This window comes from Bombus fervidus, chromosome 5 (genome assembly GCF_041682495.2).
Source record: "Bombus fervidus isolate BK054 chromosome 5, iyBomFerv1, whole genome shotgun sequence".
NCBI lineage: Eukaryota > Metazoa > Arthropoda > Insecta > Hymenoptera > Apidae > Bombus > Bombus fervidus.
The window spans coordinates 7,524,040-7,544,077 of NC_091521.1; the positions used below are offsets into that span (position 1 = coordinate 7,524,040).

Genomic DNA, 20,038 nt, shown 5'->3' on the forward strand with positions numbered 1-20,038 from the left:
TATTCAGATACTTATGAAGGGTAGTGTACTTATACACTGCATAGTAGCTGGATTCTCTTTGCCTACTGTTTAATTACAACATACTTAGTTGCACAATTGTCTCTTTTACTCTTTCCACGTTGCTTCTAGCTGGTTGGTCTGTCGCTTCCCTTTGACCGTGTCTCTTCTCTCTTCGGCCAGTATCTCGATACTAAAAATAACGAGGCTGGGACAGGGATCACGGTGTAGGACATTTCTGTTCATTTTTCCCGAGACGGTTCCGCTCCGAGAGAGGCGTAATGGTAATTAGTTTTTCGCGTATGCGCTCGGAACCAGACCGAACTCTGGTACCGTGTTCGTCGTTGGGTCGAGGTTCCTTTTCGAATGGCATCCAAGATGGTCTAATTACCCTGCGTTCACTTTTCATTTTCGTTTTTTGGAAATCACGCTTTATGCTGTAAGATGGATGTATTTTAAATGATACCAGTGGTATTTATTATAATTAATTACAATTTGTTAAATTCTTAAATATAAAAAATGATTGTTCCGCAAGAAAGTTTAGAGTTTTATTTGTTAATTTAACAATTTAGTAATTTGAAAATGCGTTAATTTCGTTGCTCAGTTATTTTTCGTTTTTCTTTTCTTTCGATAGTTATAATTATCAAATTTTCGTTGACATGTATGGTTTCGTTTTCTTTTTTATCGTTTCTTCCTTCATCAATCATTGATCTTTTTTATCTGTAATTATCTTCCTTACAAATTTCCCAATTTCGCAATATTCTCTTGTCGAGTCTGCCGAAATCACTCGAATCGCGTGCCCAATGTCTTAATATCATACATTCGTAGCAAAAGTTGGCGATTTAATATTAGAAGGGATAAAAACGTTTCGAAAAAGATCGGGAGGATTAGACATTTTTAGATCTGGTTTCCTTTCACAAATTTTTTAACCCTCTTCTCTCTTCACGCCTTTCTTCCTTCGACGAAAGAATGTCTGCGATGGTGGAGTATCGCTTACCCCGTTCACCAGCTCTAAAAGTGACAGAGAGTCAAAACACATCGGGTAAGTTGTTTTGCACTCACCTCCTTTTGCGTAGCGCGCGACAGCTGTATTTATACAAGACACTTCCGGCGAGACTCCAGCATGATAATTTCTTTTCCTTATTTCTGCCTTCTCCTACACGAACACCAAACAAGAAAAACAATAATTTTGCTGGCACGTGTACACAGAATTGGTCAGCTACTAATCCGGCTCGTCTTTCCCAATCAATGGGTAGAACGTTGATCTGAAACGTGAAATGAAACTTCCGGTTACCATCTATATATGTATCGTGTAAAGAGGAAGAAAAGAGATTTAAGGAAGGATTAATCGCAAATCGAGATGTTACAAGCAACTTTATCGAGGAAAACAAGTTTCAACCCTTAAACTCTTATCAACACTAGAACTACCGATAGTTAACATGAAATTATTTCTACCAAAACCAGTGAAAATGACTGGTCTGTAAAAAATACGTAATAATAGAATATTTCTATATTTATTGATTTATTACTTTCTTACAGAAGGAATTCCATTTTATGTAGTACATTTTTGGTATTATTAATTCATTTGGGACCATGATCCCTAAACGAGGGTTGACAAATTTATAAAATTGTAGAACCAGACATTTTGACTGGTGTGGTATTGCTAGTGTTAACATCTAGCGATCCAGCGATCGATCCGGAATTTTCCTGATATCTGATATCATCATATCGAACGATACACAGTAAAAATTTAAAAAACGTGTGGGAAGTTGTACAAAACGAGGAATCTGGTTAATTGCGGTTCGATAAACAGATTGCAGGACCCTTTTACACTGTGACAAGTACCATTTCGACTGTTATTGGTATAAGTAGCCTTGATACAAAATTATTTTGAGTTTGAATACATAAAAAACAAAATAAAATTCGTTATATTATTCTTTTAGTTATCGTTGCGAAAGTCATTACATCATTGCGGAAAAAATATAACATGAAGTAGGAATTTTAAAATAAAATTATAAAACCGATCAAATTGGCTGATGGGGTAGTTCTAGTGTTAAGAAGATTATGATGTAGCGCAGGAAGTTTTGTTCATTTGTATCTCTATCGAAACAAAAATGAGACTCATAGATTTCACTAACTTATAAGAAACGAATGAAACTAAAAGTGCCATCGGTGAATTAATATTTGAACAAACACTAAATTTCTCATTAGAATGCATTAAAATATGTATATAAACTACTAATTTTATTGCACTGCACGTGCCTATGGAAATTGAAAAGTTAATACCATAGTCTATCGGTAAACAAGGTTTAGTGAATTTGAAATGTATACTTTTATTAATGCTCCTTTTTATCCATTTATGCGAAAATGCACGGAGCGCATATAACGTGCTAGAATATAAAAAAGTATGAAAAGTAAAGTAGTCGTTATGATATTTTAATGGATAAAACAAATTTTCACCCAAATTCTGCTGTTTTGTTTAATTGCATTTATGAAACCCCACAGCCTGTTTGTTAGGCTTGAAAAATATTATTTTCCTCTTGTTTCCATTATCCTTCAATTAACTGACGAGACGACAATTTTCACAATAATATGGCGATGTTAATGCGAACCCACGAGTGCCAATCGATCGAACGAGAAACACTGTTTTAATTTTCACAACGTTCGCAATTGAATTGATAATTTTTGCATTAAATGCCGGGCGCGGTTTAAACGAGAGGAAAATCGCGCGCGCACAGTTTGCGAAGTAGAGCGATAATTCAACTCAGATTCAACTATAAATAATTATTGCCTGGCTCGTGATAATTTCCCGTTAATTTAACTACGCTTTTTCTGTCGTTCGTTCGTGTTAAATACGGATGCCACGGGCAAGTACTCGAGCCACATAAATGACAGCGTTGATTAAAACGTATGTACACAGAAACGAATTGAAGTTACTATTCGTTTTATCTTCGCGCGCGATTAAGCTGTTCGCATAAGTATCTTCTCTGCGCGATACTTCGAAACAACACAATTAGTATAATGAGTTAGTACTAGTCCTCTAATTTACAAATCCCCCAGTTTCCTACTTCACTAATCCCGCGTCCTCGCATTTCGTGAATTCTCGACTCGTCAAATATTTCACTTTTCCTGCTTCTTTGCCCTTATATATTATAATTTCATCTCGTTTCTTCGACAGTTTCTCTTTTGCATTGATCTAATTTATAAACTGTTAGATGTCTAACATTCTTGACGATTCTTTATTTCCTGATTTTATTGATTGTCCATGTTAACTCAATTCACGATTCCAAGGATCTATAAATTTCCGGCTGTCTAATATTTTATTTCTTAAACCTTCCAATTTTCTCTGTTAATTTAATTTTCAACCCCATCGATTTCTACATTTCTATAACACAAGACGAACATTTTAATCTTTTGTATTTAAAGAATTTCTGCTTTCTAGTGCGCAACTTTACCGCTCTTTAAATTTATATTACAGACATTTGAGAAAATATTATATAAATAACGATCAGGATGTGTAGGAGTGACTTCCAGCGAAATAAATGCATGATTTTCTAGCAAATAACTCGCACCTGGTCTAGCTGACGAAATGATCTAGCCAGCACACGGTTTGCCAACTTCGATATCAATCTTATTACGCGTCCCTACTTAACTTTCAAATTTGTCTACTTCTTTAGCTACATCCTGCTTAATATATCCGTTAATCCCGCTGTACGTTGAACAAGGAAAACAAATGTTCGCGAGTATCCGGAAACGTGGTCGATTTGTAGTTGTTGGATATCGTTGACTGACGATATGTAAGATTGTCCAGCAGACACTGTGATTATTTAACCAGAAACAAAGTCTTGTTCAATCTCGGATAAACATTTTTTTTTTTTTCACTAAATCATGGTTCTACGAAATTCGATCTTTTACAATATGTACTGCTGCCCTCAAAATTTCCGACTATAAGTTACGATCAGTTAAACTGCAATTCAGTTATCATATGCATGTGCTAACGTTTGAGCTAAACTCCGCTCGTTTCAATCGGTTTGCCAGTAAATCTTCGTAGGGGCTTGCTCGATCGATATTGCTATATATCACAGCGAATGAGTAGGTGTGGAGGGTCGAAATGTCGTTAGATTATACCAAAGATGTTTATTGGACGTGGGCCAACCTTCGAGATTCTCAGTCGCTTCCTGCGCAGATCGCAACGGTGCGATGCCAACAGTCAACGTGACGATGAGACAAGTGTGAAAGCTCGACCGTTTTGCGGCCTCTATCGCTTGAAGTACCAAAAATTCGCCAAGCGTACAACACGTCCGACCAGAACCTGGCATTTCGTAGCTCTATTCTTTCAATTTTACTAGGCTTCCGTATTTGTTTAGTTTCTGTTCGTAAATTTCACCAGGCAATTTCCCTTTTATTTTGTTACTTATTAGAGTCTTAGATTTAGGAAATGAACACTTTATAACCGACTCTCTTTCTTAGTTTCCCATTCTTCGATCTTTTCACTATTCGTAACTTCTATAGGATAAAAGCACGAGCGCGAAAATTGTTGCTTATGACAAACACGATGAGCGTTATCATCGAGTAGTTACAGATACCAATCTAAGTAATCAAAGGGTTTCGTTTTGGAATTATCTCGTGCTATATTCCTCTCTCTTATTAAACACGACATAGTACCACGCCAGAATAATTTACTTATAACTCTTAATGAGAATTGATTGTAAAATACATCCAAATAAAAAAAAAGAAAAAATATTCCTCTCGATAAACCTACCTATTGCTCTGTTCTATCCTCGTCTTTCTCGATCACAGTCTAATCTATTTATTCAATTTTGTTGTTAAACTAGGGGAAATTTCGAGGTGCGAAAATGCACGCGACGCATATAATACGCAAAGATATAAAAAATATTCAAAATGGAGTGTTGATTATAATATTTAGTACATGAAATAAAATTTCTATAGTTACGTCCATAAAAATATAACAGTCTATAAAAATCCTCGATCTGTCAGACATAACCATAACACCATCTCATAACAGTTTTAAACATCAAAATAAATTATTTCATTACCTATAATTATTTCCACCATACTCTACGCCAACTTTATATCCTTTCCCTCTAGAAATATCGTTTTGTATCTTTCTGACTTTCAGCCGATGCCCAACGATCCCTCAACTGACTATTTGACGAGGAATTTTTCCTTTTGGTTGCCAAACAGCGGAATCTAAGACACATCAGTCCCATTGGAGCATGTACGTGCGGACGAGCGAACAGACGGAGTTGTTAATTAATATCGCTATAAATTAAAATGTATTATGCAAGTTAGGCGGTCTCGTCCGCAGGCTCTTCGGGACTCGCGGAGTCTCGGCTGCGGCTGTGCTCGAGGAACCGAGTTTTACGCGGTGTGCGAGCTTCCACGGGCGAGGGGAGGACGATGGAAAGGGCGAACGAGCGGAGGCTGAGGCAACGGGACGCGGAAGAGGGCGGCGCGGCGTGGCAACCGGCGGGCAAACAACAAGAGGTTTTCGTAGCCGGCTAACGGCAGAGTTTCCTCATAAACTCTTAGGGAAGTTCGCAGACAAACACAGAAATATTTTGTAATGGAAACACGTCCCTGAGAAATTAAATATCGCAATGAAGAAGATGAAGTTGCGTTTGTAGCCGAGTGCTATGAGGAGACGACTGCCGGCGAATCCAGAAGCGTATTACGTGCGACGAACAGTCATTAATCGCTACCGTTTTCGAACGTCGTGAATGTCAATCACCTGATCTTATTCTCTTTCGATCTATTGGGTTGGCAACTAAGTGATTGCGGATTTTGTCATTAGGTGATATTGACAAAATCCGTAATCACTTAGTTGCCAACCCAATAGATAGAAAGTCATCGCGTTGCTCATTCGTCCAAAGTATGGAGGATCTGTGTTATTCAAATGCGATTCCATTTCACTGTGTAAATCTTTGATACTATGAGAAATTGAATTTGCATTATTTGCTTCAAATTCAAGGAAGTGATCGTTAAAGAAAGACACGTTTCAAATTTGCTACGAATTATAAGAAAAATTGCAAAGTTCGCAAAACTTAAATTTCTTGCGTCTGTCAAATCATTTTTTTTCAAATCTAATCTTGCCTTCTTATCATTAAAAACTTCTTAAGTTTTGGGTGATTTCTTGTTTGAATTTGCAAAATTTGAGGACCTTGGAATCGGAAGTCTAGCAAATACAAGACAAAGTAGATCCACTGTCAAGACCGAATATTGCAAACAGAACGTCACGCGAAATAATATTAACTCACACGTAATACGTATTAACAATAATGATTGCCCGAAATTCCTGAAGCATCTGGTCACGCGTTCGGGGAACATTCGCGCTATTAATCGTGCCAAGTTGCCAGTGCATCCCACGAACATTATATGCCGGTACGTTCGACGGATTATTTATGTTATTTATTTGCGGACAGTTCTCTATTTAATCGTACTACAGTTTTCGATAATCTGAGTTGGCTCTGGTCCCTGGATCTCCAAAACAACTTAGTTACAAGTTGCAACTGGCCGATTGCGCAAGCAATCATGCGAATTAAAGACATCGATCGCTGAAGTTTCGTTTGGTGGAAATACTTTGAAAATTACAGAGAAAGAACACGACAAGTGATATTTCACATTTTTTCCAACATAGTTTTATAATTCGATAAGTTGTTACTTAATTTCACATACGTTATCAAGATTGTCGTCTTATTTGATTCTATGACTGCACGCATTATTTATCCACACTTTTCACGACGTGAAAAATACTGCTTGTCGTAATATTAAAATATTTAAGAAATTAAAATGTTATTTGTCTTAACAATTACGAAAGTATTTGAAAACGTAATTGAAATTCACGAAAGTACTTGAAAGCTTAGCATAGAAAACTTTAATGTTCATATGGTGAATATTATCTGAAACATTTTGAAATTTCGTTAACACTGTAATTAGATAAGATTGTCACGATTATATTGGTAAAATTGGAAATCAATTTTAATGCCTATAAATGATATTTATTGCAAACGTATATGTAGTGAAAAATTATTATACAGTACGAACAGTCATCCCATTATATCATAAGTGTCGCGAATATGATTTTACTGGATACTCAGGTTTATTAATGCAATGGATAATCCACTATTCGAATACATTTGTGATAGCTGCGAACTTTATCAATGTTAATCGTGATAGTGGAGCCTCAGAAAAGTGCCAATGAAATCTGAAAATGTTTCGTATAACACACATAATATATTCATGAAACGTGTTCAGAAGTGTTCGAATACTTTCGTAAGTCTTTACATTTTTAGCTATTTTATATCAAAATATTCCCTTTTTGTTATAAAATGACAGTAAAATAAAAAGATCAACTAAATTGTTCACCTTTTTCTTGAGTTTTTCTCTTTCTTTGGGAATTCTACGAGAGCCAGCGGCCGATCGCCATCACATTGGGGCGGAATTAGAAGCGAAAAGGTGGTCGTTGAACGGCAGAGAAAATCGAACGAGCGGAACGTTTGATAAGCGCGCAAATTGGTCGGGACAGATGACGGATTTCGATAGTTAGAAACGGCTGCTCGTTAAAACTAATGGCAGCAGCGGATTTAGAACTTGGCAGTGTTAATCATCAATTATATCGACCTTATTGCGGCTAGCCCACAGCATGTGACGTGCGTGACAATCGTTGGAACGAAACGGCCGCCACGTGTTTTCGCATCACGCTTTGAATCGATCGCGATTCGCTCAAAATAATTGTCGCGCCCCTGTCTCGCTTTAATTAATCATTAACCTACCTCGACCCCGGAGAATCCTTCCTTCCGATTTAATTAGTTATTCGTTAATTTCGTCTACGACGAATTTGTTACAATTTCTCTGTAAATGCATTATTCTACGGTTCATTTGATTGTCTTATTTTTACACGTTCTGCAGTCGCATTTTCATCCCCTCTTGAGCGTCTGCAACGGAAGAACCGAATTGTTCGTCGTCCGTTTTATTAGAAATTCGATTGCGTTTATAGTTAGCAGCTTGAATAGATTGCGGAATAAAATATTGAAATTTTAATTGTACTGACTGAACAATAATTGAAGCTTAGTATTATTTTATTAATTAGAACAAAAGCTATCGTAAGAATATAGCATTCGTTAATTTTTTTTATATATATTTCAACTGTAATTTGCATCACAAAACTTTGAAAACAAGGGAATACATATTTTTTAAAAAACGATAAAGAATGTACAAAATGTACAGATATTACAATTTATCATTAAAGATTAAAAGTATGTTCCTTTTAAAGAAGAAAGTACCAGAAGCGTATCTACTAATTAATAGCAAAGGTTAAGAACATTGGAACTTATGGAACTTCTAGTTCCTCGATTGTCACCAGATTTTTCGTCGGTCTAATTATTGTCCCTGGGGCAACTACAACCCTCGATATGCCAGCCATAGTCGAACTACAGCAATCAACGAGATCGCAATTTCTCCCCGTTCTCTTCAGGAGAACCTCGAGGACTTAGCAAGTAGTTAGTCCTCCGACTTTGTCCGCCCAACCCCCAAAGAAACGTACTACGCATTCTGAACCTCATCCAGCAAACATCTAGCTGGATCGCGTGTCCTTTTTCTCGAAATACGAAGAGATTCGAAATTATTACAAAGATTGCGATGCCAAAGCATCTTAAGTTCAAATTATTTCAATTAGACTCTTTATAGTCATTTTTAGAATCGTCGATTGCATACTTTTGTCTTTGCACTTTGATTGAGATTTGTTTCGAACATTCCAATTATCGCAATTTAATTATTGTCGATTGTTTATATATACTGAGTATTATAATTACATAATTCGTAATTTTATAAATATATATACCACCATATGTATTCTCAAACCTTCCAATGTTTCCCCCTTTAGATTCCGCAATTTTAATTTCTTAAACATTGAATATCCTATTTACCCAAATTCTAATTTTCCAAATATTTATATTTTTCCCTCTTAATTTGATATCATTATGTATATCTCTTTATCCTACTATTTTGCACTTTTTCTATACATTCTCGAGCAACTAATTCTTCAATACGTCTCTCCCTATTAAATTTATTTACCACTTTCCCTACCATTTCCTCGCTCAACTTTTCTCGTCCGCTCTTACCTTAATTTTTCAATCTACGGACGGTTCGTCGGTCGAATTTTAGCGTCTCTCGAGTATCTTTTAATTCGCCGGCTCTCCATTTTCGAGCATCAGAGCGCCGATTCGAATTCCCAGCCAGCAATCTCTATGATAAAATGGCCAAAGATCGCGCGATAAATTTTTTGCGCGCGTGTTCCGCGAAATACGAAGTTGGAAAAAGGGTGCGCGTACTTCTGGTTCATCCCCGTTCCGTGCCAGCAGCGGTCGATTCATATCGTCCGTCGCAATAGCGTGGAAAACACTTCCGGGAACCATCGTAGACCATCCACCGAGCGGAGCACTTAAACTCCAGGCGCGACCAGCGTGGAGAACCTGACGGATAACGAGCGCCCAGAGATTAATCGGCGGTCACGGATTCTAAATTCTGCCACGCGGTTAAGCCGCGACGATCGCCGCGAATTGCGTGCAACTTCGATCTTCTCTTTGATTCGGCTCTGTCCTTCAACGTCTAAATAATTTTTTTCGTCTAGATAAATTTTTCACTTCCTCGTAGATCGATAGAATTGCAGCGTGATAATGTGAAAATACATACAGCACTCGAATACGCTCGGCAAGATTAATTTAGATATCATTTTGTTAAGCTGCAAAGTAAATGAATATATAATTGACGTGCTTGTTAAGCAGCAAGCAAATCTCCAGCAGTTATTGTTTATTATAAAAGAGTACGTGATTGTTAAACATGATGTATGAATGTAAAAGAAACATGATATCATCATCATGTTTTGTTTAGAATTATTAAAGTTACTTTGTGAAACTGCTAAACCTCTGGTGCTTTTAGAATTTTTACATCGATGTCGATCGATAAGCGGCTCCAATACACCATTATAGTGGATCTTCTGCTATCAAAAGGTTTGCTTCATAAATTTATTTATATTAGGTTGTCCGAAAAGTTTCTTTCGCTTCATAAGTGAAATAATAGACGTACAACATTTTTTATTTTATATTATTTTATGATCTATTTTGTAGTAATAGAATAAAATGGATCAAACATAATTCGATAAAATAATATAAAACAAAAAATGTTGTGCATCTACTACTTGCTTATAAAACGAAAGGAACTTTTGGGACAACCTAATACAATATAGCCCTCGTCTCTTTCCCACACACACTTACATAACCATGATATATGTATACGCGCACAGACTGTTTTCTGTTTAACCGAATATTTTATCTTATTTATCTTGAAAAAGATATATTAGCTACATGTTACTTGTTTTGTCATAAAACGGTTTAAGCACTTTCGCTATACATAGGAGAACAATTTGAGCGTAAAATGGTTAAAGACAGCGAAGCTACTTCTGCAAAATCAAAAAATACGCAACATCCAGCAAATAACTATCTGTGATGGAAAAAGAAACAAATGAACGTGCATGAAAATAACTATGCAAGTGAATCGTTGCTAGACCAAACGATCGTTGACGCTTCGCGATAAACCGGTGAAATTATTCGACAAAAGAGAAAAAGGAAGTTTCACGGCACACCGAATATAACCGCGGGACGGTTGTCATTTTATCGATATCAACAAAGAGGAGCTGGCCGTCGTAGAAAACGCTTCTGGCATCTATACGGCTAGCTATGGTGCAAGGGGAAGGCACTTAAAGTCAAGTAACTCGACCAGCGTGGAGAACTCGACGGATAACGAGCAGTCGGAGATTGATCGTATTGCGGGCGCGAATTCGAAATTCCGCCAGGGCCGTGCTTTATTCGCTGAGAATTTCGCTATGTTACTCGGCATTTCGACTCGGATCGGCCAGAGAAAACAGCAATGCATGCCGACACACGCGTCCGCCATTTATATTTCCCAAGTCGCACGCGCGATTCCGATTTCAAATCAGAAATTCCTCTCGTTCTACCGATTCATATATTCTTAGCTTCTTACTTGTTTTTCTGGTTTTCTCATTCTTCGTGATTTCCACGGCTGAACCTTAATACTAGAACTACCGATAGTTAACACGAAGTTATTTCTACCGAAACCAGTAAAAATGACTGGTCTATAAAAAATACGTAATAATAGAATATTTTTATATTTATTGATTTATTACTTCCTTACAGAAGCAATTCCATTTTATGTAGTGCATTTTTAATATTATTAATCCATTTGTAACTATGATCCCTGAACAAGGGTTGACACATTTATAAAATTGTAAAACCAGTCATTCTGATTGGTGTGGTATTGCTAGTGTTAGCATCTAGCGATCTAGCGATCGATCCGGAATTTTCCTGATATCTGATATCATCATATCGAATGATACGCAGTAAAAATTGTAAAAACGTGTGGGAAGTCGTACAAAACGAGGAAACTGGTTAATTATGGTTCGATAAACAGATTGCAGGACCTTTTACACTGTGACAAATACCATTTCGACTGGTATTGGTATAAGTAGCCTTGATACAAAATTATTTTGAGTTTGAATACATAAAAAACAAAATAATATTCGTTATATTATTCTTTTAGTTATCGTTGCGAAAGTCATTACATCATTGCGGAAAAAATATAACATGAAGTAGGAATTTTAAAATAAAATTGTAAAACCAGGCAATTTGACTGGTGTGATAGTTGTAGTGTTAAAGCTTCGAATCTACAGGTCGAACAGTTTCAACTTCGTATTCTGTTAATCGTAGAAGACGAGCCTTTAAGGTTCTGCTTGGAAACTTTGAAAAACACATTTAGACACCTTTTATGTATATGTACTATGTGTGTTATACGAAGCATTTCGAAATTCCATTAACACTGTTACGAGATTCCACTATTATGGTTATACTGGTAAAGCTTGAAATCGAAGTGAAAATATATAGATATAGAAATTGCAAGATATTTAGTACAAGTATATACTTTACAGAGACCAGAAGTATTTGAACTTATCGTATGTTCATGAATCATATCTTGAACATTTACCGTATGTAAAATATAGCTGTTCACACCGTGTACAAAATTTTCACTCGATCTATTTTTTCAAGAAACATCTTGCAATTTCTATATACATTCTCAGCTTGTTTTCAATTCTGACTAATAATATAATCATGGCAGTCGTGTTTCATGAAAGTGGTAATGAAATTTCTAAGTGTTTCATGTGTATAACACATACGATATGAACATAAAAGTTACCAATATTAATGTGGTCAAATACCTTCGTGAGCCAACGTAGATGACTGTACGGAGGAAGATAGTATACACGGCGGATGATTCAGCGCGTGTAATTTCCCGGTGAACGATTGACGCGGACCGCGTGGACGGCATATATCGCGCGGCACCGCGCGCCGCGACGATTTCGGTAAAATGTGTGACGGTCGAAGCGACGGGCAAAGCCTCCTTTGACTTCTCTGCCGTGACCATAAACTTCTGATTTACGTCGTTTTGAGGCGAGCACGGGTGCCGTTCGGCAAACCACGCGTGAGATCGACCTGTCGCGAAAATCGGATTACCGACTTTTTACTTTGTCTCGTTTCTACGCGCGCGAAACCAGACGCGCAGAACCGCACAACGATGCGCTTTGCGCGCGCCAGATTGATGCGGATACGCGAACTCCTGCTTCCATCTTCGTCTTCCTTTTTCTTTTGTCCCTTTGTCTTTGCATATTGCAGCTATGCCCAAGCGAAATTCGAAACGCGATGGATTTGTAAAAAGAGGAAGTTAGTTTGAACGTCGCGATTATCGAAGTTCGTGTTTTGCATTTAAAACATGAGGTTCGATAACTTTTCTCCGTGGGGGCAAAGTATAAGCGATGCTACTTTTGAACTTTTATCTTGGACACTTTCTGTGATATTTTTAATTTCACCGAATTCTTGTATACCACACTGATGCTTTATAGTATTAGGCTGTCCGAAAAGTTTCTTTCGTTCTATAAGGAAATAATAGAAGCGCAATGTTTTTTGTTTTATATTAGTTTATTGAATTATGCACGAACATAATAATAGAAATATAACGAAATGGATCATACCTAATTCAATAAAATAATATAAAATAGAAATTATTGTTCATCTATTATCACCTTATGAAACGAAAGGAACTTTTCGGACAACCCAAAATTTCGATGATATTAGTATCTGTAAAATTTTTATTTTTCTGTATTCGTTAGACTTTGGCTTTTGTTCTTTCCACTATTTAGTTGATTAATTAGTTCTTTTCATACCATGAATTATCACTTTTTAAGTTGCAATGTCGCTCTTATCGTTAATGTCGATCCTATAGTTAATGATTTTTACGATGATGTATCAGTATATTGGAATAAAATATGGTCTCTGTGTAAACATATATCTTGTACTTAAAGGATCAAGTTAGTAATTAAATTGCAACGAATTAAAGACAATTTTTACATTCGTTGAAAAGTATCTGGCTTTCTTTGAATAACTTTAACCTCGTTCTATACGTTTCATGCGCGCCATAGACGTTAAATAATTCATACAACACGTGCAACACCTTGGAAAGTGTAGCAACATATAAGTATTTATCCGACGTTTCTTTTTCATTTATCTAAATTTATTCCCCGGTTTGCACTCTGCGTATGTAGTAATAAACACATTAGCAAGTAATCAACAACAATCATTGCGATACTATGCGAAAAGAAACATTAGGTTTCTTCAATGAGACCATTTATATACATCTATCAAAACCAATCTTAAATTCGAAGAAGGAAAAACAGGAATGAGACAGAATAAACTCGAATAATAAAAAGGTAACAATTACTAGACCAGAAAGTTATTTTTAATTTCAACACGCAACCTCTTCAGTTGTTAACCGGGAAACGAACTTGTCACTTACATCTCACTTTTGTATTTTGTTGCATCACTTTACTTACATTTTATATTACATTATATGGTAATTATATTAAAACCAAAGCTAATTCTTTGTTAACGTCGGAATCCACATACTGAGTCTTTCATGGGCCAAGTAAGATTTTCTCTACAGAGTGTTAATAATTTTGTCAAATAAAATTTATTCCTATTAAATATTCTGCTAAACGATTAACCTAACGATTATTTAAAAAAAAAAACAAATTTTTAAAATTCTCATTTCAATGTTATAGAAAATTCACACAACTTTGACATCGACGTAGTAAAGAATTCCTTGAGAGTTTTGCTAAACATTGGTAACTAACTTATTCATCCATTTCGAAGTTTCCGTACTATAGGTGTCTATGGAAATCGAAGGGTTGAATATGCAAGCATATTCGAAGTGATTCGAAGTTTTAGCCGCAGCGCACTAAATTAATTATGCTGTGAATTAATTACGAAACTAGAGGAATGATACTTTTAACGGTTGAGGTACGTGATTAAATCCAAATTTTCAAAACCTCAACTTTTCACCACTATGATTCTCGGATTTCTATATGTAAAACGATCCAAAGTGTTTCAGTGCCTATCCACCACGTAAATATCAAAGCAAACGTCACGCTTCGAGACATCCTGGCGATCGACCACGAAAAATCGAGGCGATCGCTCTCGATCGTTTGGATCGCGGCTTCCTGAACTTGGTTTGGTTCGTTCGGTCGGTTCACCGTGTATTTATAGTTTAATTTGTGGCCTAGGGCCACGTTGAGGGTCGCGGGTATATTTACTTGGCCGGCCTGGCTTTAGGAGCCTCGAAATCCGTTCGCTCCCGGTCTTCCTCGCCACGGTGGCCGAACGAAAGAATTTTTATGAGCACGTTAAACGAGCAGCCGAATGTATCTCTGTAGGTCCACGGCCTGCCGCGGTACGATCGGTTTATCGTTCACCGAACGATCGGACGTTCCCCTTTCTTCGCTCTCGCGCGACGCTTTCGCGCGACTCATCGAGGAACGACCGAGCTTCCCGATCCTCCCCACCGAACAACTTTCTAATTTTGGCCATGCAAACGAAATTTTAAAGATCAGTTTCGCCAGTTTCGCACCGTATACTATATTGTGCAAGTTATGCTCTTTAATCCTTTCGATGACAATTGTGACGCGATTTTCATAGTCGTATAGTAGAAGAAGAAACGCGGAGACAGTATAAATACAAGTATTTATGTAGAAATCAGTAGCAAATATGCCTTGTGCAATTATTTAAAGCGTTAATTGTGCAAACCATAAAAGAAAAATCGTTTCATTATTTTCTTTTATCGTTCCGATAGACAGATTTCGAAATCCTTAGTTCGGTATCTTTTACACTTTTCATTTCTAGTTTAAATTATTTATGGCGGCTTATTTGTACATATCGTTACGTATCTATGTAACTATGTATCGACAATATGCTAGGCCGATGCTTATCATTACACTTGAAGACTAATTTCCGGTTTACGATAAGAGGAAATTTTCCGTTTTCAAAATTTGCTTCCTGAACTCGTCATGCGTGAAGTATTATACAATACATAATTGGTGGTAAAAGATTGAATTATAAATTTAGTTGAACCTCAATTAATGCTTTATTATCATCGTGCAACTATACCAGTAAATATTAAGGAGGAAATCGGAAATTTCAAGAAGTACTCGTAAAACAATTTAAAGAATATAGTGGGAGGAAGTGAAAAAGAAAAAAAAAAAGAAACGTGGGACGAGTTCGGAGAAATAAGAATATGTAGAAACAGTTCAATCCGTGCGTTCACGGTAACTTACGTTCCGTTCAATTCCGTGATGTTAACTTCCTTGGAGGATCACAAATTTATCATTATTCCAAACCAGGAAGGAATTAAATTTTCCGTCGACGGCGACCATTAAAACGTCGGTATTCTTTTATAAAATACGGAGAGCAATTACACTTATCTGTTTGCAATTAATTACGAGCAAACCAAATCGAAAAACAGCACACACGAATTAATATCACGTAACGATAGTGCGCCGCATTAAAATTAATCAGCAATTGTTCTTAATGGGCGCGAAGGGGAAGGTTTGTAAGGCGTCTTTTAGCCTCTGGTTCGTTTACGTGAATCAAGGATCCGTGGATCTTGCATGTTTACCACAATTTATTTGTTAATAATTACACGAGTCCTCTTACTCTATTTTCTATCTTGATTTTTTTCTTCATTTCAACAAAATCGCGCGTAAGCAAGCAATCTTGTTTGTATTGCATATGCGCATACAGGGTGCTCTATAATTGGTGGTATCAAAACTAAATTGAAAATATAAAAGAAAATGTTTTTACAAAGAGCTTGGTTTTTTGAGAGAATTTATTTTATAATTTAAAATTTATTTCAATTTATTTCAGCTATATTAAAAATAAATCTTGAAAATTTATTCTACACTTAATTATTGCACTATGTCTCACGTTAATTGGTCTTGCTGTAGATCGATATCTCTATTTATATTTATCTCTAGCGTATGGTTAATGGACACCTAACAACCGATAAAACATAATCTCTGAACACTCGTGAGTGATAAATGTTATTTTATGAATGAAAAATATTGTCAATAATTTTCTATCTCATTCTATGTTGTCTAATATCCAATACACAAACATAAATACTTAGAGATATTAGTCTTCGGTCAATTCCATTAAATTATCACGTAATTAACTTATCAGGCAAAATTCAAAGTGAATTTTCTAAAAAAAAAACACAGACTCGTATAAAAAGATCGTATTCCATCCTCTCGACTTATTTTTTCCTATAGAAGGAACCTGTACTAGCTATACGACACCCAGTATATCTATACACACATAATGTGTATATAGTTCGCGTGCAAAAACACGGATAATTTGTGGCCACGATTATGCAACGTTGCTCGCGAGCCTGCGTGCTCCGCTTTTCTGCTCCGCTCTTCGTTCCGCGTCGAGTGATTTCGGTTCGTACATCGCCGTATCGCAAATTTGTATCGTGCACCGAGATTTGTTCGTACCGAGAGCGACGAGCCAGGCAGAAACGGCCAGGCGAATCTTGTCTGATGTTTCCTTGCTTCGAGCGGCGATTAATCGCTGCTTCTAAAATCAGCCCCCGGCGTTTATCCTTTTCTTCGTCTTTTTTTCTTCCGTGAAACAACGAACACCGAATCTGTTTTAATTTTTCGAATTTGGGATGAAGGGATGAGGGAAAAAAGTTGCGTATGTGTATATTTATAGGGAATGATTTATTGCTTTCGATTACTTATAGCGAACGTTTTCAGTATTTTTCTTTTACATCATTCTCTGAATCATCGTCATCGTGGCGTTCTTGTTACTAGCTAACATCACGTGACTCACCGTTTCATTAAATAACTGCTTACTAATGAATTTGTAATTTGTACTTAATTTCTTACATACCCATATTACGTAAAACAGATATCGTTCGAAGTTTTTACTAGTCTTTCGTCAGCCACTTCTTACGTCTCTTTGACGTAAACGGTGAATAGAAAATGGATTCTCGGGAAAATTAAAGGAAAAGTAATCGCTTGCCAATCATAACGTTACAATTATTCGAAAGTTTCCAAACGAAGCTTAGTATAGGTTCATTTATGTTATTCGCCAAGACTGGAAAATGTAACAGAACAATTTAAACAAAGACACTGAATGCTTTTACAGGTATTATCGACATTATAAAATAAAAATAGCGATAGTCACTATTTAATAACAAAGATCATTCTGTAAGAATATGTCACGGCTCGGCAATGTGGTCGCGCTTACGTAATTTTCCTATTGCAAAACTTAAGAGTACACCTTTGTGCGAAAATTTTACGATGCATAAAACTATCTATTACAAATACTCCATTCTATAAAACTCCTAGAACAGCAAAAGTTTCCATAATTGCGTTGTAATCGGAGCAGTGGAAGTCAGAAGGTTTAACAGTCGGAATTCGCAAACTCTGTGTCCAATATGGCGCGTTTCGCACAGATCAATGCACCTGTCGACTCCCTCGCCAGACGCGCTGGTCCGCGAGAGAAAAAGAGAAGAGAGTGAAAAGACGGTGCAACGTACTGGCGCGTTTCTGGAAATCGGCTTTCCGCGGCGCGGCGGCCGGAAATAGAAAGAAGCCAGCCCTCTTCTGAGATCGAAGTGCAGGGAAAAAACGCGGGTCCCGTTTATTTTTACAATCGGCAGTAGATTGAATCGTTCGGCGGTCGTTCTTAGGGCTCTCGGGCGACGCCGACGAAGAGAAGAACGAGAGGCAGAAGAGAACGGAAGGAAAGAGAAGCATGTGCGATACACGCGGCTCGCTGTACGCCGCGTTTGCTTTTTTGTTCGTCTCCACCGCGAGATCTGTTTCTTCGTTCGCTGCTACCGACGTTGTTGCTTCGGCGAGCTCAGCCTTTTGCCTCGGAAAGCCGCGCGTTCTCTTTGAATGGATCGGCCGCGATCTTCACTCGTTCCTCCTCTTTTCTTCTTTTTTTTTTTTCTTCTGCTTTCTTTATCCTGTCTTTTCTGCCAGTCCATCGCCGTCCATGATTTTCCGGGCTCGCGAGGAAACGATTTTCAACGCGGCGAGCAAACGTCGACGCGCACTGTTTAGCGCTGGCCTCGAGAAGATCAGACGCAATGAGGCTGATCTTGCGACGCACGGGAAAGTGCGGTTACACTGCCTCCGCCATGCACGAGAAGGGGGTTGTTGCGCGATTCTTCGCGTACAAACGGAGCGTAACCGATGCCTCGATGGAGAAACGTCGTTTCGCTGTATCGTTTCTAACATTTGTCAGGGAAACGAGTTTGGGATGAAACTTATAGTGATCCTTTTGTAACGTGTATTTTACGAACATGGTTTTCGTACTGCATTGTTTGAAAATTGTGGCAGTATGACACGGAGAGAACACAGGTGTAGGAATTGGTAGAATCCTTGTATTAGGTTGTTCGAAAAGTTTCTTTCCTTTTATAAGGAAATAATAAACACACACCTTTTTTTGTTTTATATTATTTTGTCGCATTACGTACGATCCATTTTGTTCTGCTGAGATAAACACCGCGATATTTCGCGGACTTGGTTTCACGTTTGTATGAAGATGCACTTTTGTAGAAAGCACGTTTGCGAAAGAAAGACACTTTTCGGACAACCTTATATAAGTCGAAACTGTAGGAAATTAAAACTAGGAGAGAAGAATCTTCCAAATGTAATAATTTTGTTATGTAAGAGAGGAGTTATCGATCGATGAAGATTTCTCCGTCATTAGAATATTTCTGTATGATACTGATAACGAAAATGAGTAAACTTTTAAATCTTAGTTAACTTTTTTTTTAACGTCTGATATCATTATATATACGTATCGATTTACTTTCACAGTTATCGCGATAAAACTTCACGAAATAACAGAAATAAGCGCGTAACATACAACAGGCGCACACGCGTAACATTCACTTGCAAATTCAATAAATAACAGAATGCGAAAGTTGGGAAATTTCAAAATAAACGATATCGAAATAGCTGCAAATTAATGATCCGACAACTTATAAATTTCGAAATTTCTCGGTATGAGAATTAATCCGATAATTAGCAACTATAAATCTATGCGACTCGTTGAGATAAAAACCACGAGAAACTTTGAGAGATGAAAAATTAGAAAGATCCTCGATCTTAATAGGAAATTTTCGAACGTACGTATGGGATTAAATGTTGGCATTTATTCATGACGTCTGTCGACCAGCGTTACAATACTGAACATGTACAGTATCCACAGAACGTACAGTTTATTCGCGAGACATTACGAGCAGTCGTGTTATAGAAAGAGTTAAGAGAAGCAGCCAGGAATTGGTGGCGGAATCGTCGAGATTTAGAGGCGTGCATGTTGTTGATAATTAATTGTAGCGAGAGCGTCGTAGAACGATGCTTCGCGGCTCGTAACGTAACTGTTAATGGATATTATCCGTGATAGAACTATTCTAGTTTTCAGCCGAGTAATCCCGAAGTAAAGCGCAGATAGATCTAGCAGTTCCAAGTAACAGCGTAATAAGACAAGGTGGAATAGTCAAGTGGAGTAATCGAATAAGCTGGCTCTTTTAACTGATAATA

At 37.1% G+C, this 20,038-nt stretch overlaps 1 long non-coding RNA gene across 1 annotated transcript in view; it reads right to left on the reverse strand.

The window, feature by feature from the left end:
* Positions 1–448: 448 nt before the first annotated feature.
* LOC139987742 (uncharacterized) overlaps positions 449–20,038 on the reverse strand; it is a 126,347-nt gene continuing 106,757 nt past the window's right edge. The window contains exons 3-4 of the long non-coding RNA XR_011799919.1: positions 1,060–1,262; positions 449–1,008 (exon numbers count right to left, since the gene is read on the reverse strand). This is a non-coding gene — a long non-coding RNA (uncharacterized lncRNA). The remainder of the gene's footprint in view (positions 1,009–1,059; positions 1,263–20,038) is intronic.